General features: G+C 38.3%; 1 protein-coding gene across 6 annotated transcripts in view; it reads left to right on the forward strand.

Moving 5' to 3' along the window:
* Positions 1-22,578, forward strand: part of AHCYL2 (adenosylhomocysteinase like 2) — a 192,344-nt gene that overhangs the window by 6,558 nt on the left and 163,208 nt on the right. Inside the window, exon 1 of one of the 6 annotated variants that reach the window (XM_081531295.1) lies at positions 3,080-3,160. The exons of the other annotated variants lie outside the window; for them this stretch is intronic. The gene's annotated coding sequence lies outside the window, so the exon portion shown is untranslated. Of the gene's footprint in view, positions 1-3,079; positions 3,161-22,578 lie in introns of those variants that run through there. 6 annotated transcript variants of the gene reach the window in all.

Genomic DNA, 22,578 nt, shown 5'->3' on the forward strand with positions numbered 1-22,578 from the left:
AGATTATAAAATGCAGGCCCAAAGAGAGTGATTAACTTGCCCAGGGCTTTGCCAATCCTTGATGCCTTTGGGATTAGTGAGATGAAGCACTGCCCACAGCAGTAGTGGGAGGCTTTGCCACTCTGCCAGCCCCTTACTTTTCTGATTAAACTCCCAGTGAAACCTGCTCAAGTTACTCCACGGGGGCTGCTGAGATTACTCTGCAACCATTTGGACTCTAGGATCTATCCTTTTCCAAGGGGAAGTCTCGTTCCCTGTTTACTTTAGCCACTACCTGGTGCCCACCTCAGTCACTACCTGATGCCCAGTCAGCAATTGTCTTCCTAATAACTCATTCTCTTACCATTCTCTTCATCCTCTCAGCCAGTCCAGTCTTCCCAAACCTTTCCACTATGTTCTGAACAACTTCCCCCTCTATTGTCAGCATATCTTCTTGTAGCATCAGCTTTTAGCAACAGGATCAAGTCACAGGGGCAACAGTGGCAACTGGTACCCCGAACAATAATTGTGCAGCCCAAGCTGCAGCAGCTCCTTCTTGGCCTAAAGCAAACATGACGTGTTTCCTAAGCCCATTCTGTGGTGGTGTTTTTAGCTGTGTTGCCCTGGAGCAGGTTCTCTACTCTGAAAGCTACCTCATGTCCCTCCTATATATTCTTTTTCTGTCCAATTCAGCCAGAGTTGACTTCTGATCTTTATGGAACTCTGAGAGGTACACTGGTTGAACCTAACCATCTGCCTTTTTAGCTGCCTGCATCTATGGAGCTGAGTGTTTGCTAGAGAAAATCAGAGAACCAGGCAGATCGATGTCACTATAAATTCATAATCATCAGCCTCATGTGCTTGATCAGTGCTGCCTAGTAACATCATACATTCTCTAGTAAGTTCACTTTAAGCCTCACTGCAAATAATTATTTAATATTGTATCTATTTACTTCTAATTTCAAGTGTTTTAAAAACGGTGATATACCCTCTACTTGTTATAAAAACAGAAGCCACCAAAAGAGAATTCCTTCATCTTTGTACCTCCCAGATCTGTAAACCTGCCTGCATTTGGGGTTCATCTTTTTCTCCTCTCATGTTATGATAGGGGAAGACATGTCTTTCATTTTGTCAAAGAGCAGTCCCTCCACAAGTGGTCTAATCACATTCTTTGGTCTTCTTAAAGAACTTCTTTTAGTTATTTCCTCTTTCCACCAGAGTCCTACAGATTTCCTTGCTGTAATCTCGCCCATTTTGAAAACCCTGTCCTTTGACCCCTGTATCTGCTTTCTGTTACTGACCTATCTTTCTGTTCCGTTGCCCAGCTAAGTTTCTTAAAGAAGTTTTCAATGTATGCTATTTACACTTTTTTCCTTTCCAAAGACTTTTTAAAAATTAATTTTTTGGAGGGTGGGCTGTGCTGTGTCTTCATTTCTGCTCACAGACTTTCTCTCGTTGCGACAAGTGGGTGCTACTGTTTGTTCTCATTGCAGTGGCTTCTCTTGTTGTGGAGCACAGGTTCTAGAGCACCTGTTCAGTTGTTGTGGCTCATGGGCTTAGTTGCACCGAGGCATGTGGAATCTTTCTGGACCAGGGATTGAATCCGTGTCCCCAGATTCTTAACCACTGGACCCCCAGAGAAGTCCCCTACAGACTTAAAAAAAAAAATATATATATATATATATTTATATATATGTATTTGGCTGAGCCAGATCTTAGTTGTAGTACATGGACCTTCAATTATCATTGCAACTTGAGAGATCTTTAGTTGTGGCATATGGAATCTAGTTCCCTGATCAGGGCTGGAACTTGCACCCTCTGCATTGGAAGCGCAGAGTCTTAGCCACTGTACCACCAGGAAGACCATTCACAGACTCGAACTCACTCCTACTCGAATACCCTGACTCACACAATGCCCTCTTGCTAAAGTTGCTAATGTCCATCAGATGGAGAAGCATGGCCATCTGTTTTTTTCATCCCTCATCATATCAGACTTCTTGGCAGCATTTGACACCAACTTCTTATTAAAACACTCTCCTCTGTTGTCTTCCATGACCCTCCTCTTTACAAGTTTTCCTTTTATTTCTCCAGCTGCTCCTTCTCAGTCTTCTTTATGGGCACTTTATCCTTGGTCCTGGGCCCTCTGCTCTTTCCATTGTGTTTTTTCCCTGTCATCCACAGCATTCCTGTGCCTTTGAGTATCATCTATATACCAACAACTCCCCAAATTATTTCTTTAAGTCAGGACCCCTCTTCAGAATGCCAGTCTTGTGTGTGTGTGTACAACTGGCTACTTGCAGTTGAACTTCAGAACTAATGTCAAAGATGGAACTTTTATCTCCTGCCTGTTTCTTATAATGTGTTCTTCCTGTTTTCTTCATATCAGTAAAATGGTATTTACATTATTTTTCACCTTTAAAAAAGAAGTTTTTAATTATACAAGTAATGCTTGAATATATTCTTGTAAAATAATTCAATCTAATGAAGCAGACTCCTTCCTTGGCTGTCAGCCGGTCTTTTCCCCTCCCCAGAGACTTTTGCTGTCAATTTGTCTTTCTCAGATTTATATTCATATTGTACATAGAGAAATCGGTACTTTTATAATAAGTTGTACATAAATAAAAGCACATTATGTATATACGTTGTATTACAGGTTGCTTTTTCCACTTAACAGAATGTCTTGGAGCTTTTTATATATCAGTACATGTATATGAATCTCATACTTTTTGACTGCTGAATTGATTTTCAAGGTCTATAGCTTTGTTGTTTATTAAACTTTTTTGTTCATGCACATTTACTGTAATTTTTATTTGCTGTAGTAACTATCTGTATGCATTCTCTCTGTGTAAATCTGTTAGTGTTTCTCTAGGATAGACACCTTAAAGTAGAATTTTGGAGTTGAAAGATACCCACATTTTAAACTTAATCCATAATATCATGTTGCCTTCAAAATCATAGTACCATTTTACACATCAGTTATACAAGAAACCCTTTTACTACACCTTTACCAATACTGGATATTTTTACATCTTCTATGAGAAAAGTTAAAGTCAATCAGTCGTGTCCAACTCTTTGTGACCTCATGGACTATACAGTCCGTGGAATTCTCCAGGCCAGAATACTGGAGTGGGTAGCCTTTCCTTTCTCCAGAGGATCTTTCAAACCCAGGGATCGAATCCAGGTATCCCTCATTGCAGGCGGATTCTTTACCAGCTGAGCCACCAGGGAAGCCCAAGAATACTGGAGTGGGTCCCTTCTCCAGTGGATCGGCCAACCAGGGTCTCCTGCATTACAGGCGAATTCTTTACCAGCTGAGCTATCAGGGAAGCCCAACAGGGAAGTTTCTATGAGAAAAGTCTTTTACTGTTGTTTTTATTAGTATTTTTCTGCTTACAGTGAGGCTGAGAATATTTTCATGAATATATTGGTAATTTTTTTTTTTTTTATAAATTTATTTATTTTAGTTGGGGGCTAATTACTTTACAATATTGTAATAGTTTTTGCCATACATTGACATGAATCAGCCATGGGTTTACATGTGTTCCCCTTCCTGGACCCCACACCCACCTCCCTCCCCATCCCATCCCTCTGGGTCATCCCATTGCCCCGGCCCTGAGCCCTTGTCTCATGCATCGAACATGGAATGGTGTTCTGTTTCACATATGATAATATACATGTTTCAATGCTATTCTCCCAGAACGTCCCACCCTCACCTTCTCCCTCAGAGTCCATAAAATTGTTCTATGCATCTGTGTGTCTTATTCTGTCTCGCATATAGGGTTATCGTTACCATCTTTCAAATTCCATATATATGCATTAGTATACTGTATTGTTGTTTTTCTTTCTGGCTTACTTCACTCTGTATAATGGGCTCCGGTTTCATCCATCTCAGTAGAACCGATTCAAATATATTGGTAATTTATATTTTTTCTTTTAATTGTCTATTCATATTCATTTGTTAACAGATATTTATTGAGGACTGCTGTGTGCCAACTACTGGGGATTCAGCAAAATAGATAAAGATTTCTGTCTATGAACTTGTCTTTTTCATGTTGGCATATAGGAATCTTTACATTTTCTGAATATATTTTTTCTGGCCTCATAGCATGTAGGATCTTAGTCCCCCCCACCAGGGATCTAACCCACACCTGCTACAGTGGAAGCACAGAGTCTTAACCAAGTCTTAAGGGTTGGGTGGCCAGGGAAGTCCCTGGATATTAATTCTTTATATATATATTGCAAATATTTTTTCCTGCTCTGTTTCTTGTTGACTTGTAACTTTGTTTATATTAAACATTTTCATGTAGTCAGATTGGTGAGTTTTTTTTTTCAGACTTTAAACTTTTTATTTTGTATTGGAGTATAGCTGATTAACAATGTCATGGCAGTTTCAGGTGACAGTGAAGGGATTCAGCCATATATATATGTGCATCCACTCTCTGGCAATCCCCCAAGCCCCGTTTTTTCTTTTATGGCTTACATATTTGTGTCTTAGAATGGCCTTTCCTACCCCAGATTTATTAACAAGTTATTTTATATTTTCTTCAGCTGTTTTCATGGTTGTGTTTATTATCTTTTGGTCTTCAGTCCATCTAGAGTTTATTTTTGTTTGTAATGTAAGGTAGGGACTATTTGGAGTGTAAGATCACTGTATTTGACCCCAAATAAAATTTAATATTTTACTTACTAGGGTTTGTTCTCTCTCCTCCCCCCCCCCCCCATTTAACTTGTCCTTCCTAACAGTTTTTCTTTCTTAACGTTTAGCAGGAAGTATAGAAGTAACTTTTTAAGTGAAAACTCTTTTTAACTCAAGAATGACAGACACTAAAATTGCCATCCTGGTAGTACCAGCTTTTCCAAAATGACACCTGATTTTCTTTTTAAGGCATTGCCAGGAATTGAGTATATGTAACATAACTATAGGAAGAGCTTTTTTTTTTTTTTTTTGCCCCAGGTATATACTTGTGTGCATCTGCCTTTCAAAATTGATATTACCTGCTTCAGGTTAAAGAAAGACTTCTTTTCCTGACAGTTATAAAGTGTCTTCTTCAACAAAGCTTTTGTTGGGTAAAGCTTAACTGATTCTAGTCTTAGATCACTCTGTTTTGGGAGGCAAGTAGAACAGAAATTTTTACTACATTCTTGTCTATTGTTTCTGTGAAAGAGAAAAAGTGACTGGTCTAATGCCAGTTCCTTTTTAGGGTCTTCTACTGTATTGTAGAATTAGAGAAGCAATTTTACTGCTTTCGGATATTTGTCTAATAATCTCCCCCAGTACATTCTGAGCATCTTTTGTGCAAAAACCACCTATATGTTGTGTACTAACCACTGCTAAATAGTAGGGTTATTAAGTCAAAATACTATTCTTGGCCTCAAGGAGAGGGTAGGGAATGTAGATAGGAAAATAAATATAGTCTCATTTAGTATGAGCACTACTAGAAGCAGGAATGTTTGCGGTTTGTAGAGGTCAGCGTTGAAACTGATGTCTATCACCTTAGAAAAGGAGTTGGTTGCCCACCCAGGAAGCTTCACAATGTAGCAGAACCTTTGGAACCATGGAAACAGAGGTTTCCATGTTCCAGCTTTACAAATCTAGAAATTCATATTTTTAGTACACTTCACCTCTTAGGACTGGTTCATTCACTTCTTAGGACTGGTTCATTCAAACCACACTCACCAGAGACTCATTTAAAACAAAATAACTTCTACTTTTTGGTCAGAAGATAACATTCAAGCTAATCTGAAATACATGTCAATTATAGGAGACTCTGGAACATCTACATGGGAAGTCTAATCATAGTTAAAGGCTGTTTATTAAGTTTGGAATCTTTTAGATCCTTGCTACTCAAACCCATCTATGACCAGAATCATTGACATCACCTAGGAGTTGTTAGAAATGCACAATCTCAGGCAATTTGGTTCGTGCTAGTGTGTACCCACCAGAACCTTAGTTTTTTACTCATTGTTGAATAAGGTTGGCTTAGCAGTTGGCTTATTTCTTTTTCTCTTTTATGCAGTCTCAGAGTAGAGAGGCAAGAAAATCATTTTTGAGTTTTGTGGTAGGGTGGAAATTTATAATGAAACATTGTAAGAGTTGCAATATTTGATAAACAGAGACAGAAGCTTAGATGGGCACTGATACACAAAGACAGGCACACACAGAGATTCCCCTACATACATAGAACCCCTCAAGACTCCTCCACTCAGACACCCCTGCCCAGACACACACACACACAAGGGTCTCCATAAAGTCCCAAACTTAGACCCACAGAAATACCCTGAAGCCTGCCCCAGCACAGAGAGAGATGCACACATTCCCAATAGGTAATGTGTGAAACTCAGATTTTTGTAGGACTTAAGTAGTGTTCTCCATAGTTATTTTGAAGAGATGGGATGAGTGTACTCTCTAAAGTACTTTTAACTGAGCCAGAAAATAAAGCAAAAATAGATTGGCTGCCACTGGGTCTACAGAACAGTGGGTGCTAAAGCCAGTTTTATTTGAATTCTTGTTTTTGGAGCTGCTTGTTCCTGGGCATCATTTTCAGCTTGATGTACTTACCATACTTGGATGGAAAGTCATTCTGTTCCTCTCAGGAGCTTGTGTGCTAGATTGCTGGTTAAGCACAGTTTCACGCTCAGTGCCCTGGATGCTATCTGAGTCACATAAGTCTGCCCAGGATGGGAAGGTCCAGGAACACTGCACCTATATAGAAGGCTGTGAGTCTCTGTGGGTGTGTGGGACTACAGAATGTAGGGTGGAGAGGGAAGATTATGTTACAGCTAGAAAGAGGTGTTGTTTGGGGATTTATCACCTGTTGGATCATTCATGGTATAGGTTTGCATAAAGATCTGTGATGAAGCTTAATAACAAGAATGACTCGGGAATAATTTAGTTGTAAGTTGTTCAGTCACTAAATCGTGTCCAACTCTTTGTGACCTCATGGATTGCAGCACGCCAGGCTTCCCTATCCTTTACCATCTCCCCTGGAGTTTGCTCAAACTCATGTCCAGTGAGTTAGTGATGCCATCCAACCATCTCATCCTCTGTTGCCCCGTTCTCCTCCTGCCCTCAATCTTTCCCAGCATCAGTGTCTTTTTCAGTGAGTCATCTTTTCACATCAGGTGGCCAGAGTATTGGAGCTTCAGCTTCAGCGTCAGTTGTAAGTTAAAAGGTTTTAAAACTGTACAGATGTGGGCTGGAGTTTGCACACTGTGTTGGTTGATAGATCACTGGTATCCACGTCACCAGGGATTTGGCTTGGATAGCATCTTGTTAGGTAAAAAGAGATTCAGTAGTACAATGTGTTTATGCCTAAACACTTGAAAGTTTCTATCACACTGAGACAGTAAAGCACCAGAGAGACATTAGTAGAACAGTTTTACAAATGTGGGTTCCAAAAGGAGATAAATTTTTTTTTCCTGCTGCCTGGTACATGTGTATATATTCATTTGACCAAAAAATTCTTCAATTTTTTTTTTCCCCAAGCATATGGAACAGTACTGAGAAAATTGTAGTCACTGCCCAATTTAACAAATGTTAGCATTTTGCAAAATTTTCTGTAGATGTTTTTTTAAAGATATAAAACATTGTAGATAAAATGGAAGACCCCCTTGTACCTCTTCTCTGTTCCTTTCCTTTCTTTCCTTCTTTTTCTCCCAACACAGAGATAACTGCTGTTCAAACTTTGCTGTTTATAATTCTTCACATTTTAATACTTTTGCTTCATTTTGTTTATTAGTATAAATTGTATATCAATAAAGGATATATAGCATTGTTTTGTGTGTTTATAAATTTAATGTAGGTGATACTATAGATCAGATATTTTTCTGTAACCTTTTTTCCTCTCAACTTTGAGTTTTAACTAGTCTGAACATGTAGATTTTCCAGGTGATTAATTTTAACTACTGTATAGTACTTTACTGTATGAAAATACCACTTTTTACCCATTCCTCTTTAGTGTTCCCTTTTTCTTCTTGCTGAGGTTTGAGTGTTTGTAATTGTGTTATGCACACTTTTTTATGAGCATTTCTCTAGGGTGTATCCCTATATGCAAAATTGCTTAAGGTATATCTTAAATTGCTTTCTAAATTAGTTTTATTAATTCCTGTTTTCTGAATCCTTACTAATAAGTACAATTATCAAACACTGAACTTCTGTTCAGCTGATCTACCAATGTCTGGTAGTTGTGAAATGGAATCTCTGTGCATTTCTTGGACATAAGTGAGATTGGCATCTTTTAATATGTTTATAGTCCATTTGGATTTCCTTTATTGTAAGTTATGGTCTGTATTTGTATATTTTCTGATTTTTTTTTGAGATCTCTTTGGGTTTTATTATTGATTTATAAAAGTTCTTTATATGTACTCATTCTAATCCTTTATTTTTTCAGATATATGTGTTGCGGATATCTTCCGGTCTGTGTCTTGCTTTTTTTTTTTTTCTTTAACTTAGGACTGTTACACAGAAGTTAAATTTTTTTTTTTTTTAAATGTTGACATATACTTTATTCTTTCAGCACCACTACAGTATCCCTGCGTAAAAAGCACAATGTTTTACCATGTCATGCTAAGTCGCTTCAGTCATGTCCGACTCGGTGTGACCCTATGGGCAGCAGCCCACCAGGCTCCTCTGTCCACGGGATTCTCCAGGCAAGGATACTGGAGTGGGTTGCCATTTCCTTCTCCAAGAAGTTAAATTTTTTAATGTAAAGTTGACCAGCTTTTTTCTTCTCCTCTGTGTAGTTTGTCCTTTTTGAGTTTTGTTTTAGAAACTTGTCCATATTTCACATACTCTTCTCTATAAGTGTTCTAACATGTTTAGTTTTGATTTTCCACAATTTAGTCTATCTGGAATTTATTTTTTGTTTATAGTGTGAGATAGTGATCTATTTCATTTTATTTTTCCATATAGATAGCCAGTTGTCCCAGCCCTGTTTGCTGATTAAGTCACTATATTGAATATAGTTCCCTGTGCTGTACAGGGATATGTATAGCACAAGGAATATGACCTGAATACGACCTTGTTGTTCTACATCCTAACACATGGCATTATCAGTCTTTTTTGATTGTAACCATTTTAGTGGTTATGTAGTGCTATTTTGTTATGGTTTAAGTTTGCATTTCCCCATGACTAGTGACATTGAGCATCTTTTCATGTCCGTGTTAATCATTTATGTATCTGCATTGATGAAATGTCTATTCAGATCGTTTGATTTTTTTTTTTTTAACTTCCTGGCTACACCACATGCGTGTGGGATCTTAGTTCCCCCACTAGAGATCAAACCCATGCCCCCTGCGGTGGGAACGTGGAGTCTTAACTGCTGGACCACCAGGGAAGTCCTGTCCATTTTTAAATTGGTTTGTTTTCTTATTAAGTTGTAATAAGCTGTAAGAATTCTTTCAGTATTCTGGATATAAATCCTTTATCAGATACATGGTTTGCAAATATTTTCTCCTAGATTGTGAGTTGTCTTCATTTTCCTAATGCTGTATTTTGAAGAGCTAATATTTTAAATTTTGATGAAGTCCAATGTAATACTTTTTAAAGAGATTATGCTTTTGGTGTTATAGCTAAGAAATTAGTAACTCAAGATCACAAAAATATTGTTTTTTTCTAGTAGTTTTGTAGTTTTAGATTTTTTATTTAGTTCTGTGACCAGTTCTGATGCGAAGAACTGACTCATTTGGAAAAACCCTGATGCTGGGAAAGATTGAAGGTGGGAGGAGAAGGGGATGACAGAGGATAAGATGTTTGGATGGCATCACCGACTTAATGGACATGAGTTTGAATAAGCTCTGGGAGTTGGTGATGTACAGGGAAGCCTGTGGCGTGCTGCAGTCCATGGGGTCACAAAGAGTCAGACCTGATTGAGCAACTGAACTGAACTGGACTGTGACCCATTCTGAGTTGACTTTATTGTATGGGGTGAGTTATGGGCCTAATCTTTTTTCCTTCATATGGATATACAGTTGTCTCAGTGCCATTTGTTGAAAAGATTATTCTTTCCCTGTTGAATTGTCTTGACGCCATTGTTGAAAATTAGTTGTTTGTAGATGTGTGGGTTTATTTCTGGATTCTGGATTCTGTTCCAATGATTTACTTATTTATGCTGATACCAATACTACACTTTCTTGATTACTGTAGCTTTATAGTAAGTACTGGAATTGGGTACTATTTTGTTCATCTTTTTCAACATTATTTTGGTTTTTGTAGGTCCTTTAAATTTTCATATAAATTTAGGATAAGCTTGTCACTTTCTGTGAAAAAGCTTGCCAGAATTTCTGTAGGGATTGTGTTGAATCTATAGGTCATTTTTGGAGAATTCCTATTGTAATGATATTGTGACTTCCAACTCATGAATGTGAAACAACTCTTCATTTTTTTAGCTGTTTACTAATTGCTCTTGGCAGTGTGTTGTACTTTACAGTGTACAGGCTTGGTACTACTTTTATTAAATTTTTTTCTAAGTTTATTTTCTTTTGGATGCTATGAGTGGAATTGTTTTCTTAATTTTATTTTCACATTTTTTATTACTAGTATATAAAAATATAATTGAGTTTTTTACTGTGGTAAAATATATCATTTTAACCAGTTTATTTTTAATTTTTATTTGTTTGTTTGTTTATTTTTGGGTACAGAGGGGCTTATGGGATTATAGTTCCCTGACCAAGGGTTGAACCCAGATGTGGCAATGAAAGCACCAGGACCTAATCACTGGACTGCCGTAACAGTTTTATTTTTTATTTATTTATTTTTTATTAAATTAGTTTATTTATCTATTTTTTAACTTTACAATATTGTATTGGTTTTGCCATACATTGACATGAATCCACCATGGGTGTACATGTGTTCCCCTTTCAGAACCCCTCTCCCAACTCCCTCCCCATCCCATCCCTCTGGGTCATCCCGGTGCACCAGCCTCGAGCACCCTGTATCATGCATCGAACCTGGACTGGCAATTCGTTTCGCATATGATAATTTACATGGTTCAATGGCATTCTCCCATACCATCCCGCCCTCGCCCTCTCCCATAGAGTCCATAATACTGTTCTATATATCTGTGTCTCTTTTGCTGTCTTGCATACAGGGTTATCTTTACTGATTTACTAAATTCCATATATATGTGTTAGTATACTGTATTGGTGTTTTTCTTTCTGGCTTACTTCACTCTGTATAATAGGCTCCAGTTTCATCCACCTCATTAGAACTGATTTGAATGTATTCTTTTTATTTTTTATTTTTTTAATTTTAATTTTTATTTATTTATTTTTTTTAATAAATTTATTTATTCTAGTTGGGGGCTAATTACTTTACAATATTGTAATAGTTTTTGCCATACATTGACATGAATCAGCCATGGGTTTACATGTGTTCCCCTTCCTGGACCCCCCACCCACTTCCCTCCCCATCCCATCCCTCTGGGTCATCCCATTGCCCCGGCCCTGAGCCCTTGTCTCATGCATTGAACATGGAATGGTGTTCTGTTTCACATATGATAATATACATGTTTCAATGCTATTCTCCCAGAACGTCCCACCCTCACCTTCTCCCTCAGAGTCCATAAAATTGTTCTATGCATCTGTGTGTCTTATTCTGTCTTGCATATAGGGTTATCGTTACCATCTTTCAAATTCCATATATATGCATTAGTATACTGTATTGTTGTTTTTCTTTCTGGCTTACTTCACTCTGTATAATGGGCTCCAGTTTCATCCATCTCAGTAGAACCGATTCAAATGTATTTTTTTAATGGCTGAGTAATATTCCATTGTGTATATTGGATAAGGAAGCTGTGGTACATATACACAATGAATGTATTCTTTTTAATGGCTGAGTGATATTCCATTGTGTATATGTACCACAGCTTCACAGTTCATTGACATTAAGTACAGTCACAATGTTCTAGAACTATTTTCACTGTCTATACCCCAAACTTTATCATTCCCAACAAAAACTCTGTACCCCATTAAACAGTAACTCCCCTTTTACTCCTCTTCCTAGCCCCTGTCTCTATGAATTTCCGTTTGGGTACCTCATATAAGTAGAATCATACAATATTTATCCTTTTGTATATAACTTATTTTACTTAGTATAATGTTTTTCAGATCCATCCATGTTATAGCATATATCTAGATTTCATTCCTTTTTTTTTTAACATTGTTGTTCTTTTTTTTAAAAAATAAAAATAAATTTTTAGCTGTACCATGTGGCTTGCAGTATCTTAGTTCCCAGAACAGGAATTGAACCCCTGCCCTTGACAGTGAAAGTGCGGAGTCCTAACCACTGGACCACCAGATAATTCCCTTCATTCCCTTCATTCTTTTTTAATGCTAAATAATATTCCATTGTATCTATATACTTTTTTTTTAGCCTTTCCTCTGTTGATAGACATTTGTGTTGTTTCTTCCTTTCGACTGTTAGAATACTGCTATGAACATGGGTATATAAATATCTGTTTGAATCCCTGTTTTCAATTTGGTATATGTTTAATCGAATTTTGTACTCTGCAGCCTTGCTAAACTTGTTTATTACTTTACTCGTTTTACTACTACTCATATTATTCTACTAAATTTTAAAAAATTTTCTACATACAGACTTTTGTCATCTACAAATGACTTCTTTACTTCTTGTTTTCTAATGTTAATACCTTTTATATCTTGTTCTTGCCAAATTGCACTTCCTAGAGCCTTCTGTACAGTGTTGAAATAGAAATGGTGACAGCTGACATATTTGCCTTGTTCCCAATCTTAAAGGAAAAGTATTTATTCTTTTGGGATTCCCAAGTGGTCCTCAGCTGGAATTCCATCACCTCCACTAGCTTTATAGTGATGCTTCCTAAAGCCTACTTGACTTCACACTCCAGGATGTCTGGCTGTAGGTGAGTGATCACACCATCGTGGTTATCCAGGTCATTGAGATCTTTTTTGTATAGGTCAGTTTTGATTCTAATCCCAAAGAAGGGCAATGCCAAAGAATGTTCAAACTACTGCACAATTGCACTCATTTCACATGCTAGCAAAGTAATGCTCAAAATCCTTCAAGCTAGGTTTCAACAGTATGTGAACTGAGAACTTCCAGATGTACAAGCTGGATTTAGAAAAGGCAGAGGAACCAGAGATCAATGCCAACATCCCTTGGATCATAGAAAAAGCAAGAGAATTCCAGAAAAACATCTGCTTCATTGACTACATTAAAGCCTTTGACTGTGTAGATCACAATAAACTGTGGAAAATTCTTAAAGAGGTGGTAATACCAGATCACCTTACCTGCCTCCTGAGAAACCTGTATGCAGGTCAAGAAGCAATAGTTAGAACTGGACATGGAACAATGGACTGTTTCAGAATTAGGAAAGGAGCTCGTCAAGGCTGAATATTGTCACCCTGCTTATTTAACTTATATGCAGAGTACATCATGTGAAATGCCAGGCTGGATGATGGTATCAAGAATGCCAGGAGAAATATCAATAACCTCAGATGCAGATGACATCACCCTTATGGCAGAGAGTGAAGCCTCTTGATGAAGGTGAAAGAGGAGAGTGAAAAAGCTGGCTTAAAACTCAGCATTCAGAAAACTAATATCATGGCATCTGGTCCCATCACTTCATGGCAAATGGATGCGGAAACAATGGAAACAGTGACAGACTTTATTTTCTTGGGCTCCAAAATCATTGTGGACAGTGGCTGCAGTCATGAAATTAAAAGATGCTGCTCTTTAGAAGAAAAGCAGTGACAAACTTAGTGTATTAAAAAGCAGAAACATTACTTAACCAACACAGGTCCATCTAGTCAAAGCTATGGTTTTTCCAATAGTCATGTTTGGATGTGAGAGCTGGACTAGAAAGAAAGCTGAGCACCGAAGATTTGATGCCTTCAAACTGTGGTGTTGGAGAAGACTCTTGGGAGTCCCTGGGACTGCAAGGAGATCAAACCAGTCTATCCTAAAGGAAATCAACCTTGAATATTCATTGGAAGGACTGATGCTGAAGCTGAAGCTCCAATACTTTGGCCACCTGATGCGAAGAACTACTCATTTGAAAAGACCCTGATGCTGGGAAAGATTGAAGGCAGGAGGAGAAGGGGATGACAGAAGATGAGATGATGGATGGCATCACTTACTCAGTGGACATTAGTCTGAACGAGCTCCAGGAGATGGTGAAGGACAGGGAAGCCTGGCGTGCTGCAGTCCATGGAGTTGCAAAGAGTCGGACACGACTGAGGGACTGAATTACAACAACAAGTGGTCCTAGTGGTAAAGAACCCGCCTGCCAATACAGGAGATATAGGAGACACTGGTTTGCTCCCTTGGTTGGGAAGATCCCCTAGAGTAGGAAATGGCAACACACTCCAGTATTCTTACTAGGAAAATCCCATGGATAGAGGAGGATGGCAGGCTACAATCCATGGAATTGTAAAGAGCTGGGCACAACTGAGTGACTGAGCACAGCATGATGACAACATTTAGTTTTTTACTATTAAGTGTGATGTTGGGTGGTAGTTCGTAGGTTCTTGGGTATTGACTAAAAAAAATTGCACGACCTAATAGTTGAAAATTTTATGAGGATAATTTGCCCAGAAGACAGTCTTTCAGATAGCTCTGAGGGATTGCTCTGAAGAAGAGGTAAGGGAGAAGCCAGGATCCACAGTAAATCCCCTATGTATGAACAAATTCTGTTCTCAGAATGCATTTTTAAATCCAGTTTGTTTGTAAGTCCAAGAAAGTTAGCCTAGGTACCTAACTTACACAATTGGTTATATATTGTACTGTAATAGGTTTATAATACTTTCTACACAAATAATACGTAAAAAAAACCACAAAAAATAAAGGAAACATTTTTAATCTTACAGTATAGTACCTTGGAAAGTATAGTAGGAGAGTATAGCAGCTGGCATACAGGGGCTGGCATTGAGCGAACAGGCAGGAAGAGTTACTGACTGGAGGAGGAAGAGCTGACGGATCCTCAGCTGTAGCAGACTGAGGACAAGCTGCAATTTCACTTAGGCCTCACGTTGATGGAATGCATGTTCGCACCTTTGAAAGTTGTAGGGGGCTTACTGTATTAGAAGTTTTTGCAACAAAGACCAGGTAGTGAAACATCAAAAAATTGCTATCAATTAAAGAAAGCCAGTTATCTCAAGTTAATGAATTTAGCAGTTTTCTACTTATAGGTAGATAGATACAAGAGTCTGGGCTCATTGAAATCATTCCTTTGATATGCACCTTAGCTATCTAGGGCCAGTATCTTGTTCTTTCTCATCCTGAGCCCCTTCAGCCACACCATTGGCAGTGGCTTTGGTGGCTGAAGGCTTGGAAAGAAAGAAAGAGTGAGTCCCTCAGTCATGTCTGACTCTTTGCTACCTCATGAACTATAGCCCAGAAGGTTCCTCTATCCTTGGAATTTTCCAGGCAAGAATACTGGAGTAGGTTGCCATTCCCTTCTCCAGGGGATCTTCCCAACCCAGGGATGGAACCTGGGTCTCCTGCATTGCAGGCAGACTCTTAACCAGCTGAGCCACCAGGGAAGCACTGGGGTTCCCTCAGGGCTCACTGTGGGGTGCTGCAACATCCTTTGTTTACTGATTTGGTGGGCAACATTTTTCATTCACAAGGGCCTGGTGGAAGTGATCTTCCTTATTTATCTGTGAGCCTGGAAATTCTGTTTGCCAGGTACAGGCTGGTTTTTCCAAGAAGGCTATGTGAGGATCGGCACCAAAAAGTCAACCTTAGTTCCATAAAACTGTCTAACTGTATTTGATACTATGCACCTTATGACCTGTTACAAGGAGAACAGGTTCTTTTTTAACGCATTAAGACAACTATGTGCTAAGTTGCTTCAGTCGTGTCCAACACTTTGAGACCCTATGGACCATAGCCCCCAGGCTCCTCTGTACATGGGATTCTCCAGGCAAGAATACTGGAGTGGGTTGCCATGTCCTCCTCCAGGGGAGGAACCTGTATCTGACCCAGGGATTGAACCTGTGTCTCTTATGTCTCCTGTATCAGTGGATTCTTTATCACTGGCACTACCTGGGAAGCCCATAAATAACTATATTGCCATGAAAATAAGAACACTTAAAAGTGTTCCAAATTCTGGGGGAATCACGTAGGAGAAAATATAACATTTTTGTTTACCAAGGTATAATCTTATTAAGTTGCTCTTATAGATAGCTTAAGAAAAAAGGGAAAAGAGTTCCTTATGTCTAAAGAGCAGAACATTAAAGAGCCAGCAAAATTTCAAACAAAAAGGCCATAAAAAGTCATAATTCTTCTTCAGTTCCTTCAGTCCCGTGTGATTAATTCTTGTTCTGCTTGATCTTGGATTAGCAGATTCAAACATTTTCAGAGAAGAATCTGAGCAAAACAAAAACTATCTGCATAACAAAACATTTTAAGGTTAAGATTTGTTGAGAGTTAATTTGATAAGGAAATTTGGATATTTCTATAGCATACAACATTTTGGCATAAGAATAAGACAATGAAGGTATTGACAGATTTCTATGAACTCCATGCAGTTTCTGGAATACCTATGTTATTAACCTGCGTGGGTGCTCAGTCACTCTGCTGCTGCTGCTGCTCAGTCGCTTTAGTCGTGTCTGACTCTGTGTGACTCCATAGACGGCAGCCCACCAGGCTCCTCCATCCCTGGGATTCTCCAGGCAAGAACACTGGAGTGGGTTGCCATTTCCTTCTCCAATGCATGAAAGGGAAAAGTGAAAGTGAAGTCGCTCAGTCGTGTCCGAGTCTTCGCGACCGCATGGACTGCAGCCTACCAGACTCCTCTGTCCATGGGATTTTCCAGGCAAGAGTACTGGAGTGGGTTGCCATTGCCTTCTAAGCATCCCTTTTTATTTGACAGCATTTTGTATTCAACTTAATGTATCAAATAAAGGAAATTATTATTTTTTAACATTTCTTTTTACAAGGTAAAAGAACAAATCTTTTTTTTTTTTTTCCTAGTAGCCCTCCATATTTCCACTGCAGGGGACACAGGTTCAGTCCCTGGTCAGAGAAGTTCCATATGCCACGTGTTGTGGCCAAAAAAAGAGAAAAGACTTCCTTTAGAATTTGATTTTAGGAAGTTTGTCACAAATCTTGAAAAGTTTGAACATTTGATTATATAGGGTCAGGTCACTATAAAAGAATACTTAGTTGTCCTTTTAACCAAAGTGATAATAAAAGATTTTAAAGGGAAATATGAGAAGTAATGTATCTGTAAAACAAAAGAAAAAAAAACTTTAACTTGTTCAGTATTGTGAAGACTTTTTTTTTAAGTGATCAAAAACATGATAAAGATGACATGAAATACAGGATACTATTTTGATAAGATGTAAAACTTTTGTTTCTAGCAGATTACTTAAAAAGTAAAGAAAAACCATACAGTTTCTTAATAAGAGTAGCCAGTAATCCATTAAAACGTTGTCATTCTAGTTTTGCATGAATACACTATTGATTGCAAGGCTCATTTTTTTTTTTTTTTAACTGATGAATAAATCCTTTCAATCTTAGCAGTTTGAGCACGGAAATTTCTTTTCCACAAACGTTGTGCATGTGATAAAGCACTTGTTTACATTTTAAAATGTCTGTTTAGTTTTTTGGTTCATCTTTCTTATTCTGGAACAACCAGTTGTTCTAGTTTGAGACAAAACTCTCTTTTCCCCTAATAAAAACACATCTTTCATACCTTTCCTTATGAAAAACACATCTTTCTTTCCTTACATGTTTTACATACAGAGTATTTTTAAACTCTTCGTCCTAGTAGTCTCATTTCCGCATATTCATTATAGTTTTTAATCATTAGTAACCTTTTACTAATGGTTAAATAATCATTAGTTATTTGGTTAAATAATCATTAATTATTTGGCAGAAAGAGAAGAGGAACTAAAGAGGCTTTTAATGAAGGTTAAAGAGGAGAGTGAAAAAGCTGGCTTAAAACTCAACATTCAGAAAACTAATATCATGGCATCCGGTCCCATCATTTCATGGCAAATAGATGAAATGAAGGGGAAACAATGGAAACAGTGACAGACTTTATTTTCTTGGGCTCCAGAATCACTGCAGATGGTGACTGCAGCCATGAAATTAAAACATGCTTGCTCCTTGCAAGAAAAGCTATGACAAACCTAGACAGTGTATTAAAAAGCAGAAACAATACTTAGCCAACAAAGGTCTGTATAGTCAAAGCTATGGTTTTTCCAGTAGTCATGTATGGATGTGAGAGTTGGACCATAAGGAAAGCTGAGTGCTGAAGAATTGATGCTTTTGAACTGTGGTGTTGGAGAAGGCTCTTAAGAGTCCCTTGGACTGCCAGGAGATCCAACCAGTCCATCCTAAAGGAAATCAGTCCTGAATATTCATTGGAAGGACTGATGCTGAAGCTGAAACTCCAATACTTTGGCCCCCTGATGCAAATAACTGACTCATTGGAAAAGACCCTGATGCTGGGAAAGATTGAAGGTAAGAGGAGAAGGGGATGACAGAGGATGAGATGGTTGGAATGGCATCACCAACTCAATGGACATGAGCAAGCTCTGGGAGTTGGTGAAAGACAAGGAAGCCTGGCATGCTGCAGTCCATGGGGTTGCAAAGAGTTGGACATGACTGAGCAACTGAACTGAACTGACATATATCAAGAAATTCGCTTTTATTGTACATTTTGTTTTTAGTTTGGGTTTATAGTTTATAGTTATACCCTAAATATCTGATAGGGATAATATAAGCTTCTTGACTAGTAGAACTGGGTAGGAAAAACTGCATCTATCTATATTTTAATACTGACAACTCTGGAGATATATTTTTATTAAACCCCAATTCTTAAATTAGCCTTATTTACTAGAGATTTTCCCAGATCATATGAATTTGAAAAGAGCATTTTTTTTTTTGTAGAATCTCAAAAATTCTACATAATTTTTGAGTGTTTTGAAACAATTTATAGAAGTGCTCATTTATTTCTAGGCCAATTTGAATAGAACTCCTTTGGATTTTATAAATGAGTAATGCCATCGGGAGGTAGAAAAATATGTATACATAACATACATACACACATATAAACATATAAAAACATGCAGACAGATGTAAACAGAGGTCTTGTAACTTTCATTCTATAGCTTAGCCATGAGTTATATATAGGTAGGTAAATACACAATTCACTGATTTATTTGAGTTGATTCTCATCTTTATTAGTTTTTTGTAATCCAATTATGTTTCTAGAAGATGGAACAAGTTAGGTTACCTGCTTAATTGACTGATAAAGCTTATTTTTACAATCAATACATATGAAGAAGACTTTTAGAATTTTCCTTGATAAATAATCTTATGGAGGCTGTTGACTAAATTCTGGGCACAGGACAATGTAAAAACAAATAAGTAGTAGTTTGTTTCCATAAAGCCTTCTTAAGTTTTACCTTTTAATCCAAAGGTAGAAAAAAAAATTTATTCCTTTGGAAGTTGCATTTCAAGGAGATGGCTCTCTAAGGGGGAAAAAAAGAAACCAACACCAAATTGTACCTTTTGGGACTTCCCTGATGGCCTGGGGATTAAGACTGTAGACTTCCTTGCAGAAGGTGAGAGTTTGATCCCTGGTCCAGGAACTAAGATCCCCCACTCTGTGCTCACTACAAAAAAAGAAAAAGCCATCAACGAGATGGCTCTTAGGTCCCAGAGAAGATAAAGTAGAAAATTTACATCTTAAAGGCATAGAGAAAGGATATAAATTTTCTCTAAAAGGATTTCAGGGGCATATTTGCTTATTGTCAGAATTCTGGGATAATTATTATTGGTTTTTTTCTTTAAAAAAAAAAAAGTTCAATGAATTCTTTGCAGTAGGACTCCAAAATATATTTGCAATGGGCTTAGCATGACAAGGCCTGTACATTCTCTGGGCCTTTGCCAAAACTATTTCTTGGCTATCAGTGTTAACTTAAATCTCAGGCTTGGTCTAAATACGATCTTGTCTCCTAATCTTGTTAAGGGAATTTTTTTTCCCCCTTCAGACCAGCCAAGGCATTCTCAGGTCTATTTTCTTTTTTCTTTTCTTTCTTTCTTTTTTGAAATCTGATCTTTCCATAGGTACCTATAAGGCATTTGTTTAGGATGAATGCTCTCAAAAATCCTTTTAGATAGAAAAATCCAAATTGTTAATGGTATACCTATTTCAATGTGATTCAAAGCCTATAAGCCTTTTTATACCTTAACTATGGATTTAAAAGGCATCCCCAAAGAGGGTGCCAACATCAAATTGCCATTATCTGTTGGATTATCGAAAAAGGAAGAGAGTTCCAGAAAAACATCTATTTCTGCTTTATTGACTATGCCAAAACCTTTGACTGTGTGGATTACCACAAACTGTGGAAAATTCTTAAAGAGATGGGAATACCAGACCACCTGACCTGCCTCTTGAGAAATCTGTATGCAGGTCGGGAAGCAACAGTTAGAACTGGACATGGAACAACAGACTGGTTCCAAATAGGGAAAGAAGTACATCAAGGCTGTATATTGTCACCCTGCTTATTTAACTTATACGCAGAGTACATCATGCGAAACGCTGGGCTGGAAGAAGCACAAGCTGGAATCAAGATTGCCAGGAGAAATATCAATAACCTCAGATATGCAGATGACACCACCCTTATGGCAGAAAGCGAAGAAGAACTAAAGAGCCTCTTGATGAAAGTGAAAGAGGAGAGTGAAAAAGTTGGCTTCAGAAAACTAAGATCATGGCATCTGGTCCCATCACTTCATGGCAAATAGATGAGGAAACAGTGGGAACAGTGACAGACTTTATTTTTTTGGGATCCAAAATCACTGCAGATGGTGCCTGCAGCCATGAAATTAAAAGACACTTACTCCTTGGAAGGAAAGTTATTATCAACCTAGACAGCATATTAAAAAGCAGAGACATTACTTTGCCAACAAAGGTCCGTCCTTCAAGGCTATGGTTTTTCCAGTAGTCATGTATGGATGTGAGAGAATTGGACTATAAAGAAAGCTGAGCACCGAAGAATTGATGCTTTGGCACTGTGGTGTTAAAGAAGACTCTTGAGAGTCCCTTGGACTGCAAGGAGATCCACCCAGTCCATCCTAAAGGAAATCAGTCCTGGGTGTTCATTGGAAGGACTGATGTTGAAGCGGAAACTCCAATACTTTGGCCACCTGATGTGAAGAGCTGACTCATTTGAAAAGACCCTGATGCTGGGAAAGATTGAGGGCAGGAGGAGAAGGGGATGACAGAGGATGAGATGGTTAGATGGCATCACCAACTCGATGGACATGGGTTTGGGTGGACTCCGGTAGTTGGTGATGGACAGGGAGGCCTGGTGTGCACAGTCCATGGGGTCGCAAAGAGTCGGACATTACTGAGCAACTGAACTAAGCTGAAAGAGGGTGCAAAAGATGCATACCCCTTCTCCCCCACACCCCAAGATCCAGAGTTACTCCCAAAGATAGTCTAGGAGGGTAGACTTGTTATAGTTGCAGGTGGGATGAAGAACCTCCTATGACAAAGGACACAAAAGACAGAGACATGGGAAAACAATGACTGTTTCTGGGATCTATAACCAATGAGTATGCAGATCCAAATTCACAAGAGTTACAATCCAAAGAATTAATTCTTAGAAATGCTTTTCTTCTGCTAATCTGACAAGGAGAAGTTTACCTTCTCTTGACCAACACTGTGGATGGAAATCTGGGAGGCTGATTTTGGTTAAGAATTCTTAACTTTTTGTCAGCTGTCCCAGGTTTTTAGCTATATGCTCTGTGATGAGTGGGGTGTCCTGGCCCTCCCTTTATGATCTTAGACAGGTTAACAAGAGAAAAGCATATGAAGCTATTTAGTATGTTTTACATGAGACGAGAGCCTTCATTAGAAAATGAAAACCCCAAACAAGTGGTTAAACTTGAATGTTTTAATACTAGTTTTGATGAAAAAAGCAGAACATGATAGGAGCTAATGGTAGTAAACTAGGGGAAAGTTAGCAAGACCTTCAGTATTGAAGGTGCCATATTTTGAGGTAACGTGTTCTGAACTCCATTGGTAATGATAACTTGCATAGCTTGACAGTGGTGATATCTAAAAATAATTATTTCCATTATTTGAACATACCCATTAATTAATCTAGCTAATCCTAAATTCTTTTTCTGCCACTGTCTTTTGAGTTATCATCAGTTCAGTTCAGTTGCTCAGTCATGTCCGACTCTTTGCAACCCCATGGACTGCAGCACACCAGGCTTCCCTGTCCATTGCCAACACCTGGAGCTTGCTCAAACTCAAGTCCATCGAGTTGATGATGTCTTCCAGCCACCTCATCCTCTGTCGTCCCTTTCTCCTCCTGCCTTCAGTCTTTCCTAGCATCAGGGTCTTTTCCATAGAGTTAGTTCTTCCCACCAGGTGGCCAAAGTATTGGAGCTTCAGCTTCAGCATCAGCCTTACAGTGAATATTCAGGACTGATTTCCTTTAGGATGGACTGGTTTGATCTCCTTGCAGTCCAAGGGACTCTCAAGAGTCTTCTCCAACTCCACAGTTCAAAAGCATCAATTCTTCGGCACTCAGCTTTCGTTATGGTCCAAAGACCATATGGTCTCTCTTTATGTGAGACCATGTATGGTCTCA

This window comes from Giraffa tippelskirchi, chromosome 10 (assembly GCF_054371585.1).
Source record: "Giraffa tippelskirchi isolate mGirTip1 chromosome 10, T2T-mGirTip1v1.2.pri, whole genome shotgun sequence".
Taxonomy (NCBI): Eukaryota; Metazoa; Chordata; class Mammalia; order Artiodactyla; family Giraffidae; genus Giraffa; species Giraffa tippelskirchi.